Source organism: Lactuca serriola, chromosome 4 (genome assembly GCF_051521515.1).
Source record: "Lactuca serriola cultivar US96UC23 chromosome 4, Lser_US96UC23_V15, whole genome shotgun sequence".
Lineage (NCBI taxonomy): Eukaryota > Viridiplantae > Streptophyta > Magnoliopsida > Asterales > Asteraceae > Lactuca > Lactuca serriola.
In genome coordinates this window covers 245,700,449-245,712,792 of record NC_136411.1, presented here as the reverse complement: position 1 = coordinate 245,712,792, position 12,344 = coordinate 245,700,449, and positions in this window count along the sequence as shown.

Genomic DNA, 12,344 nt, shown 5'->3' with positions numbered 1-12,344 from the left:
AAATTCTAATATCCCGCCTCCTCTCTCTATAATCTTCCATCTTGTTAGTTTAGGTGTGAGCAATTAGAAGCACGACAATTTGGTTCTTGCTTCCAAGACATCTACAAGTGAAGGAATTCAATTTATTTACTACAATACTAACAAGGTATGTAAACGTAAACCTTTTATGGTTTATCGATATACACCTAGGGTTTCTAGGGTTTCTTATTTGATGTTCTTAGTTGTACATTCAATAGTAAAAACATAAAACCTTAGGTTGCATGTGAACTTAAGGGTTTTAAGTTTATTTGTTTTACTTAAAACTTATCAGGTTGTTGCTCCGTACAAGGTTGTTGTTCGTTGAAAATATTTAGGTAATCACTAGCAATATAAGCATTTTCAGCTTCATTTAGACCTACATCAGCATTAACAGCTTCAACTTCACGCACATTCTCACTAATCCCACAATTTGGGTCATTAACTTTTTTAATAAAATGATGTTTGCCTTTATCATCGGCGTGCCCTGACTCATGTGTTTCACCATCAGCCTTGGCATCATCTACTACTGCTTCTCGGATATTATCAACTACTTCTTATATTTATTCATCTAACCACTCATGTATGTTACTAGTACCAAAATGGTCTACATAAATTGCGAGTTCAACAACACATTCATATGTACTTGATATATAAAATCATGATAGTCAAGTTTATTTCTAATTAACCTTAAACCTTTTGGAAATTTTATATCAAGAAGACAACAGTAGATTTTCACACATTTTTCGCATGTGAATCTTACGATAAACACATAGCATCCGTCCCTGTCCATTCCTGTGAAATAAATGTTCACCAGCCTATGATTAGTTCCACCCGTGTATCGTATGGGGTACCTTGAAAAGATTCATTGGAAGTGCACATCAACAATGATGTACATAGCCATGGTACAAACCAAGAAAATGAAGGAAGGAAATCATTGCAGTAGACGGACAGAGGAAGAAAATGTTGTCGGTATGTCACTAAAATCATTAAGGAGACACAGTCAACATGTAAACATTGACATTTTAGAAGAGGTGGTGTAGAAGTTACCGGCTGACCCCTTTCATTTCTTTGAAAACGACTAAATGGACCCAAAAAGAACAAGTATCTTCCAATAAACCACATGAAAATAACATAAAGGATTGAAAAGACAAATGTGGAATAGATTGTAGGGCTAAAGTGTCTTTTTCCCTAGTACCTTACTAGTTAATATACTAATATTGATGTTAAAAAAATTGATTCATACTTCATGGCGCATACTCAAAAACCAAACTCAAATTAGAATCAAACATGTTGTCTAACACTACTCAGACAAAGAATATAACACCCCGGCCAAAGCCCGATATTACTTATATATTGACGACATTGACAAATTTTAGAATTTCCCTCTATGTATGTCGTTTCAAAGATATGTTTTTGTTTTGAAAGTTTTTGTAATGCAATGAAACAAATTTGAACTTCTTTTGTATTTAATGAAATAAAATTTTACATAATAATATTATCAATCCAACTGACAAAAAGGGATGAACGAAAAATAAAAATTGGATCAAAAGAAAACCTAAATCGGACCAAAAGAAGCAAAATCCAGTGTAAAATTGTTTTTTTAACGTAATGATTACTAGGATGTCAAATATGTATCATTAAGAACTAACCAATATGTTACCAAACGAATCAATAAAGCTGGTTATCAATATGTTTGATAACCAACATATTTGGTTGGTAGTACCATACCAATTAAGTAAACTTGGTATTGTAATAATATTAAATTTCAAATATGTTTATTCTTTACAATTTTACTGAAAAGCTTCTTCAAATTTACTTAATAAAAGTCTTTAGTAACTAAAATAATTACTTTACTAAAGTATATTGATAAATTGTCCTATGTGGTTGCTAACTTTTAAATATTACAAATTAAAAATTACATAGAAGTTGATAAAATAAAATTGTTAATGTGTATGAACCAAATTTATTGATAACCAAACAAGTTGATACAAAATATTTTTGATATTATACTGATAGCAAAAATATATACTAACTATAGTCGGTACTGTGTCACAGTTAACCCTAAATTTATTATATGACTTAGGCTAGAGGGTATGGTAGTGTTTTCATCATTTACAATCCTATGTGGCAGCATTTACCGTCGGTGAACACCGCCCCTCACCTTGTGTTTTACCGGCGATATAATACCGATGGTGGAAGCTCGCCGATGGCAAAAATCAAATTTCTATGTGTTTTGTGTGGGTTTTGCTGGCGGTAAACAAAAACCCTACACCCTGCATATTTTTAGAAGTTGTAAAATTTATAAAATGTCTATTTATCCATCGGCGAAAATGGTATGATACTGTCTAAACTTAATCGATATATATATATATATATATATATATATATATATATATATATATATATATATATATATATATATATATATATTACCAAACACCATTTACCCAAAACCCAAAAAAGTCCGACCAATCTGAATGAAACCGGTTCGATTCTTCGACACTAATTGATGAAGAGAAGTAAGTTATGTCAATGGTAATGCAAGTGGCTTTGGCTTTTGGTTGCGAATGGATCAAACCTCATCTGCCTTGAAGAGCGTTCCCAATCATGATTATAATAAGACTCTTTCAGGATAATTTTATCTTTTTCATAATAACATATATTATAATCTGGAAAGTCTGACCCCACTTCTATCAAGTGGCTTATCTCCACGTGGTAAAACCATCAATGAATAATTCCGGTACCGGATTCTTTCACCGCCGACAGGTCCCCTCTATTGATTTACTTTAACGTTTAAACATCTGTGCAGTTTCATGTGAGTGGGGTTTTCGGACGGTTCTTTTTTTTTTTCTACAAAATGGCTATTTTATTTTTCAAATACCAAAATTTTAAAAACAACATATCTGTATATATTAGCTTGTATCTTATTATTGATATAACATGTTTTCAAAAAAATAAATAAATAATTTACATTTATCGTTAAAAATTATTTCTTTTAGATACCCTAATTTGAAGATCATGTACGTGAGTTTTTTCTCTAAGAAAACAAAACATTTTTTTTGTCGTTTCCATCAGACATTTGGTCATTATATATGTTTATATATTAGTAGTAATTATATTTTATTAATAATTATTTCCTTGCGTGGATGTTATGTCTTTCGCTTTATCATAACCCTGACGTTCTCATTCTAATTACAACATTCCTATAATGACAAAGGCGAATCCATATTTTCCGTAGGGATCTCCATGGACACCCTAACTTTGAGAAATTTGTTAGAAATAAAAGGAAATTTTGAAATGGTTTCACTCTCTTTACCAAGGTTTGAATGAAAAAGACTATAAGTTGAAAACCTAATTATAGCCTTACATCATTTTACGCCTAGTTCTCAGGTTTTAAAAACCAAAAGAAAAGAAAATAAGGAGAGGAACAAGACAAAGGAAAGAAAAAGAAAATTGTTTTTTTGTTTTTAAATTGGAGAGTAGTGGAAAGAAAATTAAACTTGTTCTTTCTCTGGCCAAATTCTTCCAAATTTGTTTTCTATTTTTGTTTTCAAATGATAAAAGAGGTCAATACATATCGACGGAAGGCAACCGGACAACAAACTGCGCCGCTAGCCAAGAAAGTTAAGAGGAAAAATGATCATTTCTATTTCTTTCCAATTTCTACATTTAATAAAACTCGGGAACACAAATTTCTTTTATTTTCTTTTCAATTTCATCAATTTTCTTTATTTTCTTTCGTTAAATTGAAATCGAGAACAATTGAAATCAAGAAATCTAGAAGTTGGTAATTCTTTGTTTTGTTGACTTTTAAGTATGTTCCTATAACAAGTAAAACTTATATTCTTAGATGCATGTGCACTAGCTAAATATTTTGAATGTTTCTGCTACCTTTAGATAGTTTGTACTTGATGCTAATAATTCTCAACAATGGCATCAAACCCTAATTGGTTTTAGTTAATTACATAAACTTTTTGGAACTCGATGAAAGAAAAAAAGAAATATGTTAGTCGCACGTGTGGCGTAGCCTTTGCTGGATGCGGGCGCATCTAGCAATTTTGCAGGTTTCAGATTTTACATGTTTTTCGAAAATCTAGGGATAAGCATCGAATTTTAAATATATATTTAATTGTTTAAATATGAATATTCAAAATTTTTCATTAATTTTAAATATTATTTAATTGGAATTAATTTTGAATATTTAATTAATTGAATTTGAATATTATTTAAACTTGAATTAAAATTTGAATATTTATCATGAACTTTATTTAATAAGAGAACTAAATTAGAAAGAAAAGAACATAAATTAAAAAAAAATGTTTAAATTTACTATATGGTATAATTTACAATATGTATAATGTTTATATCACGTGTGTCCTCACATGTTTATAAAGATAATCTCGTCGAATCAAGACTAGGCTCACCCACTCTAATATTTGTTTAAGAAGGTCTCTCTAATTTATAATAAGGTTGGTTTTTAAAATGATTCACACATACTACCCTCATTGGGTTTTGTATTTTCATAGTGGAGTTATGTTTTAAAAATGATTCGTGCTTACCACCATCACTGGATTTTGTATTTTGACAGTGGAGTTACTGATAGGGTTATATCGGATTTTGGTTTTCAAGTTTAAAAGTACTAATCAAGTAATAAAACAAAATTCTGATAATGGAGTATGTGTAACGCCACGATTCCTAGGTATTGACTTTTGATATAAGATTTTTTCTTGATTTCAAGGTCTACTCGATGAGTTGGTTACCCGACTCATCAAGTAGCAGCAGCTTGGTCCACGTGTTTAAGTGACCTACTCACCAAGTCAAAGTAAGGACTCGACGAGTAGGAGCTGGAGGATGAAACCCTAATTTCCGGAGTTTTGCACCCTATTTTAAGGATCATTGGCCTCCCTAGCCTCCCCTTCATAGCCTTTTGATACTCTATAAACCCTAATTCGTGTGAGGTCGCTCCATTTGTGTGTTTTAAGCTTTGATGAAGGATTTTTGGTGAGAAGCTTGGGGAAACAAGTAGCTTGAAGCAAAGATTGTGTGGGAATCAGAGACCTATGTCAGTTGGCATCCTTTGGAAGGTAACAAGCTGTTATCTTGGCCTCATTTCATCTTAGGTCTCATTTGGGTGGATGTTAGGAAGCTTTTCTTGTGGTGGAGCTAACACCTGAAGTTGCAACTTCAAATCTGAGCTCTCTTGGGTCTCTAGGTCCATAAAGTGCCAGTTTTCACAAGTATGAACCTTCCCACAAGTGTGAGACTTCTTTACAAGCTTAGTTTTGTCATTTTAAGACCTTATAGCTTTACATGCATGTAAAGTTTACAACTTTACGTGATAAACATGCCTTGGGAAGCTGGATCTAAAATTTGGAGCCTTAGCATGGCTTAAAAAGCATCTATATGGATGAAGGACTGAAGGGACTCGGCGAGATGCATGGTCACCTCGGCGAGTCCGATGAAGATTTTCGTGGGCTCGGCGAGTCAGTTGAGTGACTCAACGAGTCAGTTAGGGTTTTCCTAACCTTTGGAGGTAGATGGACTTGGCGAGTTGTAAGGGAAACTCAACAAGTTGGCCAAGTAGTTTATGGTCGCAAACCTTAGGAACTTGACGAGTCACTCCAGTGACTCGGCGAGTTATGCAAGGAACTTGGCGAGTAGCTGAGGGTACTCGATGAGTTGAAGTCAACATGGACTGTTGACCTTGGTAGTTGACTTTGACTTTGACCAAGGGTTAACTATTGGACTTTTGGGGCATTTTGGGAATTTATGAACATCGTTGTTTCGCGAATATAGGTGGTGGAGTTTTGTCACACCCCGAAACCCAGGGCAGAAACGTTCCGGGGCGGGAGGTGACTTCACGTTAAGTATCACAACCAATGTACATATTAAGCAAAGTAAACAACCATTACATTACATATGAAAATTTACATTTGTTTAAAAGTAAAGTGTTACAAGTGTTATACATATGTATATATGAACAAAAGTAAAGACGCGTCTCCTACGAACTCCGTCTTCGCCAAAAGGATTGTTGGGTACCTGTCTAATGCGGACCTGAGAATACAAGCAGTTTGAAAATCGGCATAAAGCTGGTGAGTTTATAAGTGTTTTGTTTTCTGAAAATGAACATGTTTCCTTTAGTTTTCTGAAAAAGTTGTTATCCAAGAAAATCCCATATTTTCTTATTAAGAAAGTTTAGTTAGAACATCTAAATTTCCATTTGGTACAAAAGTAGATAGTTTAATACGTAAAACTATAGATTGAAAACCACTGGGAATACTATCTAGTACAACAGTAGGTAGTTTTAATACATAAAACAATAGATTGAAAACCATGGGAATACCATCCCGTATCACAGTAGGTATAAAATCCATGAATAAACTATATTTTAATACGTATTGTGAGTCGTATAACCATACTAATGTGACCCTAGACCTCCTTGACGTTCTTCAGGCGTCAGACGATATCCAGAATTTGTCACCCTAGGCGTGCCCGCCTAACTGTAGCTAGCAGTTAAGGTGTGGGATTGTCAGTCCCGAATAGATCTATTCACAAAATCTACGCTCTCCCTCCAGGACACTCTGGTTATACTACCGGAGAGGATTTACTGATAACCCGAAGGGTTTAATGAAGACGAATCTCACAAGCTAGTATTAAATTATTCACGGTGTACTCGGTCGTTATCAAACATAATAATCGTTTCGAAACATAACAAAGTATAAATAGTTGAATACAAAGAAACTATCTGGCATAATACTTTACATTAAACAGAGATAAACTGAATCAGACATAGTTTATCTATTGACATTTCATGAAATCCAAACTCATAAAACGAGAATTGAAGATCCCAAATTATTCCCATAATAATTTGATTAGTTTGATTGTTTCGTTTACTGTAATTGAAATCCTTATAGTTATATTCGATAAAACATCCCTTATGCTCCGCATAATACATAAGGGGTAAAGATATCTAAAAGTTTGCCAGATATTTATAGAATTTCATCAGTTTTTAGTTTCGAAAACATTTATAATTTGCTTGTATTCCGCCCTGAAAACATTGAAAACACGGAAAAAGGCGTAACCACTAATTAGATATGAAAATACACTCCAAGATGCGAAAACACTTCAAATCAAGTGTTCGGAGTGACCTGGGTGGCATCTACGGACGTATAGGGCATAGATATGGAGGTTGCTCTTCAAGAGTAAACTTCTTGAAGAGATTACGTCCCTAAGACCATATCCCCATGAGTTTACGACCGTAAACTCATGGGTGGTGGGTTCTTGGTTGCTAAATGGCCTTATAACACTTGGGAAATTTGTTAGGATCAAATCTAGGGCATTGGAAATGGATTAAACCAACATATGGACCATCTAATGGAGTTTACGGCCGTGAACTAGGATTTTACGGCCGTAAGCTCCTATGTACTCTTTCCTTTCATGTTTTGGTGGTCTTAGATCAATCACATGTGATTCAAACTCATTTTATAAGTCATGGAATGGATTTAGGGCATCATTTGACTAAGGTATAGGAGTTTACGGCCCACGAACCTATCCTTGAGGGGTTTACGGCCGTAAGATTCTATGGGGTGGTTTTCATCAAGTTTAAGGCCCCTAACTCGTTTGTGGGTGCTTCTAGACTTTAATCCAAGGCTTAGGAGGTGTTTAAGTGGCATCTTAACACCTTAAAATGAGTTTACTGCCCATTAAAGGGTGTTTACAGTACAACCATATTCTTAGGCCGTAAACTCATGTTTACTCCCTAAATGTTGAGTTCAAGGTGTTCCAAGTCCAATCCAATAAGTCCTTAAGTCGTTTCCAAGCTCCAAAAGTGATTTGGGAGGGTTTTTGGTCTCCAAAACCCATTATATGTGAGTTTATCTCCTAGGACTGTTCTAGTGCCGTAAGCTCATGTAGTGGTCCTATTTCATAGATTAAACACAAATTTGAAGGTTAAAGAGGTTATACTATGAGTTAGGATTGTTACCTTAATGATTTGGGGCTTGAATTCGATGATTTTGGACCAAGAATGAGATCGTAGAGAGAGAGTAGTGAGAGAGGGTGAAAAAGCTTCAAATTGAAGTCATTTGGACTTTATATATGGTTCTAGTTTGGGACATGGTGGAATTCTACCCGATACTGACGTTAGACGAGGCTTTTGGTTGCACCCGATTAAGTTGTTGTAACCCGATATGGTCGAATCTAAAAATCTTCCAATTATTAAATTGGGGCATTATCACGAGTTTCTAAAGTGTTTGGACACCCATTAAGTCATAATAGAAGTCTCAAAATTAATGACTTAATTTAATAACGAAACGGAAACAATTCGAAACGACAAATTTTATTGACGGAACGGGTTACAATGACGGAACAAACTTTGGGTTGTCATATTATCCCCCCGTTAGAGGGAATTTCGTCTCGAAATTCAAGATTAAGATACAAATCATGGATTTGGAAACCGATGCCGATACTTCTGTTTCATCAAGTCTTTGCGCTCCCATGTGAATTCCGGTCCCCGCTTGGCATTCCAGCGAACCTTCACTATCTGGATGCGACTTTGTTTCGTACGTTTGATCTCTCGATCCATGATTTCGATCAGTTCCTCCACGAAGTTCAAGTTTTCGTTGATCTCGATCTCGTCCAGAGGGATCACGAGGGTTTCATCGGATAAACACTTTTTAAGGTTCGAGACGTGGAATACAGGATGGATGTTACTAAGTTCTTGGGGTAATTGGAGTTTATAGGCTACGAGCCCGATCCTGGCGAGGATCTCAAAAGATCCAATGTACCTCGGGTTAAGTTTTCCGTGCTTTACGAAGCGTACCATGCCCTTCCAGGGCGAGACCTTCAACAGGACATGGTCTCCAACCTGGAACTCCAGAGGTTTCCGTCGCACATCGGCGTAACTTTTCTGTCGATCTCGTGAAGCTTTCAGTCGTTCTTGGATTTGGATGATCTTCTCCGTGGTTTCGCGGATGATTTCAGGACCAGTGAGAGCACTATCGGGGACTCGACTCTTGGCTAGCTGCGTGTCCCCTACTTCGGCCCAGCACAGAGGGGATCTGCACTTGCGACCATAGAGGGCTTCAAACGAGGCAGCCTTGATGCTGGTGTGATAACTGTTGTTATATGAGAACTCTATCAAAGGAAAATGTGTGTCCCACGACTTTCCGAAATCAATGACACATGCTCTAAGCATGTCTTCCAGGGTTTGGATAGTTCTCTCACTCTGTCCATCTGTCTGAGGATGATAATCCGTGCTCATGTCTAGCCTAGTTCCAAGAGCTTTCTGAAGGGACTGCCAAAACCTTGAGGTAAACCTGCTATCTCGGTCAGAGATAATGGACGCAGGTACACCGTGTAGTCGGACTACTTCTTGGATGTAGATTCGCGTAAGTCTTTCCATTTTGAACGATTCTTTAATCGGGATGAAGTGAGCAGATTTCTCAAATGATCGACAATTACCTAAATGGTATCGTACCCACTCGGACATTTGGGTAACTTGGTGATGAAATCCATGGTAATCATCTCCCATTTCCATTCGGGTATCTCGGGCTGCTGAAGCAAACCCGAGGGTTTTTGATACTCGACTTTCACCTTGGCGCAAGTCAGGAACTTGCCCACGAATGTAGCGATCACGGCTTTCATGTTTGGCCACCAGTATTGTTTCTTGAGATCCAGGTACATCTTATCCGAACCTGGGTGAACAGAGTATCTGGTCTTGTATGTTTCCTCCATGACAACTTCCCTGAATCCTCCGAACATTGGGATCCAGATTCGGTCCATGAAACAGTAGACTCCGTCAACTCTGATCTCATGTTTCTTATCCATTCCCCTCAAGGATTCGCTTGAGACGTTCTTGATGGGTTTAGGTCATAAGACATCCTATGTGCTCATACAAACCCTAATGCTTGGATCTAGGTTTCTCTATTGTACATGCTTTGAATCCAAGACTATAAACCCTAATTCTAGCATACAAGTAATCATATTAGATATTAGAATAGGTTTATAATGTTACCTTGATTGTTATGTACGCAATAACAATCCCAAATCTCCTTGTATTGACTTTGGAAGGCTTAGAGTCACAAGTGTCACTCCTCTAATGGCTTACAAACACCATAAGCAAGTGGAGAAGGTATAAAGAGAGAGGAGAGAGGTAGAAATTCGTCCTTAGATGCTCTAGGGATCAAGTACACGAAATCATAAGGCCTTAGGGGTCTTTATATAGGGTTGGGATTAGGGTTTCAGTCCTTATCCTTATCTAGTTACTTGCCCATCAAGCAACCATAAGATAAGCCTTGAAAATCCCTATCTCTTGGACCTTGGACGATTTTAAGGATATCCTTATCCTTGAATTCGTCCATCCTTTAACAAGGATAACCATTGCCCTATTTTGCAACTATCACATAATTACAATTCAGCCCCTCTAGTTTAATTAATTACATTTGATCACAAAATTAATTCTTAATTAATTATTGACCAATATTAATTAAACAAATATGATTTCTACTTTAATATATTATTCTTATAACATATTAATAAATCATAATAACCTCTCTCTCTTTATTTATTTCTCCAATCAAGTTGCTTTGGTGAAGGCAACCCAAAAGGACCATGCACCATCGGGTCAAGTACATACCAAAATAGTTATGGACTTAGACACTAATCCAACAGTCTCCCACTTGGATAAGTCTAATAAATATTCTACGTATGACTTCAGATCCTGATCTGCAATCGTAGCTTTCCAAAGCCGCTGTCAACTCTGATCATATCAGATATGCGTGTCCTCAGATAAGGGATCATATATTCCTCCATTCTAGATATCATATGAGATATGATTTCAAATCATTCTCTTTGTACTATATCTCGATTCCCGATTTATGATGACTGACTAATTGAACAAATCAAATTAGCCCTAGCCCGGCCGAGCATTTACGTTTGTCATCACTAAACCATCGAGGGGCCCAAAAGATATCGCTTTTTTCCTACTTTGGATAAAAGGAACTGATAAACTTTGATACAATGCTCGCTTGCACTCACTCACCAAATTACACACAACAATATGTTTTATAACACCAAGTTACTAGTGCATTTACATATTATCAATGTGCAACCGATTCACAAGATACAACTCACACATCTCGGTTTCAAGAATATAGGATGGTATGGTCTCACCAATCACTCGTGATACAATTCATGGAGTGATCTAAGTCAGCGTGGGTTTAATCCAATGCTCAAATTCATATTCATAAGCAATCATGAATGTTGCAGCAAACATTTGCTTATGTCTAGTACCCTTTTAGACAATCCACACACCAATTCACGACAGTCTTTATTCATACCTACTTCCAACGTATGAATGACCGTGGCCCGTTCGAATAATTCGATTATTCTTAATAAACTCAATTATTCTGGAAGTCAAAACATGCAAATGTGAAACACATGAATAATACTAATCCCATATGGCCTCAAACCTTTGAGTATAAATAAAACACCTTTTATTTATCACCATATCGATTACTCATTATTTGTCGTTTCGGTTAGTCAACTTCTTACTTGAATTATTACACTTGTCCCATGCTCCTAGCATGCACACAATGTTTACTCATGGTTCTTACTTTTTGAAATAGATCACATTGGACACATTTCCAATCATTCTCATTTCAAAACTCCAAATCCATTTTTCACAAGTTTAAGAATGTCAAATTCTTGCCACTTATAGAATATGCTTCATTCTAACATTTTATGCAACTATCCTTTCGTAATGTCACTACACCAAAGTCACAAAGACTATTGCCAATGATATTACAAAGTCCTCTATCGGAGATTGTTACAAGACAATTCCTTAGATATGATGTCTCTCACTCAAAGAATTTTCCTTTGAACATCCTTTTGCATAAAAGTTTCTAATCTAGACATAGATTTTTTTTAATATTCAATTCCCAATATGGACACGTTTCCATATTTTCCATATGACAATTCATTCTTAATAGAATCTTATCTATTCGTAATGATGTCGATATGGTCCGTCCAATATGGAAACATTTCCATATTTTCCAATACTATACTTCCAACTACTCACAAGCGACCAATCCTCGTCGAACTTTGGATTGTCCTTTGATAGTTGTTTAATTATTTTAGTCAAAACCGATTCTAGTCCTTTTTTCCCTCTAAATGCAATAGACATTTGGAAAATTTTAGAATGGTCAAAAATTAAAGCATTTGCAATCGATCCTATACCCGAAGCGTATGGGACACGACGCATAATGTTTTATTTGCTATGTTCTCAAAATTCGAATTGTGAAGAGGAATGTCGTAATCATAATCGA